Below are 1,249 nucleotides of genomic sequence, written 5' to 3' on the forward strand. Positions count from 1 at the left end.
GAGCGGGACCCTACCCAGAGAAGCAGTGATGCCTGAGATGGAGGCAGAGATGATGATGTGGAGAGATGGAGCAGCTGGGGACTTTAGACCCAAAGAGAGATAGGGTCTGTGTGCAGACGACCCAGGGGTAGGCTTGCAGGGTATACCCTTTGGTTGGTTGATGATGCATGGAGGGATTGTAACCAAGATAATGAAACGATATATGATAGGATGAATGTAAAATTAATGTTCTCCCATGTAAACTATCACATAGTTCACAATAAAACATTTTTAAAAAAATTCAATTATTGAAGTCAGGAGAGACCTTAAAAACTGCTAAAGAGAGGTGGGGCTTCATGGCGAATAGGGTAGAGATGCAGTGAAGTTCGCCTTCAGCAATACCACAGAATACCAGGCAAAGCAGTTTTAGGGCAGAGCTCCCAAACTCTGAACCACATAGGAGGAATATTTTAAAAGTTTAAAGGCTTATAGCTAGTGAAGCTTATAGCAGAAGTAAGAAATTGCCTGCTTTTGAGTCTGCTGGGCTTGGCTGCTCGGAGCCGACAACTTGGGTGAGACCAAACGGCAAGACCAAGCAGAGGAACAGACCCACCATAGAATAACACCACAGGAATCTCAGAGCAAAGGTAGACAATACACTTTGTCGGTTTTGCTTTGTTCTGATTTTCTTTTTTCTTTTTTTGGTATCTGTTCATTAGCAATCCACTGTTTGTGCACCTCCATTTTGGTGACTAGAGGGGGTGCCTGAGTGAGTGGATGTCCCCCAACCCCACCACTGGTGGCTTTTTCTGCTACGCATGTACACAGATACTCTCAGCCCAAGAAATGGCCCTGAACTGTCTTTTAATAGGGAAAAGGCCAGAAGAAGGGGTGTGGAGAGGGAAAGAAACTTTAAAAACAGAACAGGCTGAAAATTAAATTAAATCCTGAGGTACAGCATAACAACCAACAGTGGTGGTGGTGGCTGTGTGCCGTGGAGTCAGTTCCAACTCATAGTGACCCTGTACAGAGTTTCCGAGGCTGTAGTGGCATCTTGAAATTTAACAGAGGACCTTGAAGGCAAGAAGCTGAAGAGAGGACAATAAAGTCATGCTCATATTAGGCTACAGATTTTTTTTTCCTCTCTTTTCTCCCTCCTCTCCCCTTTCTGATATTATAGACTACAGTATCCAATCTAGTTTTTTGTTGTTGTTGTTTTGGTGGCTTTTTTTTCTTGTGTTTTTTTTTTTTTGTTTTTTGTTTTTGCTGC

The sequence above is a fragment of the Chrysochloris asiatica genome, unplaced genomic scaffold (assembly GCF_000296735.1).
Source record: "Chrysochloris asiatica unplaced genomic scaffold, ChrAsi1.0 scaffold00052, whole genome shotgun sequence".
In the NCBI taxonomy this organism is placed as follows: domain Eukaryota; kingdom Metazoa; phylum Chordata; class Mammalia; order Afrosoricida; family Chrysochloridae; genus Chrysochloris; species Chrysochloris asiatica.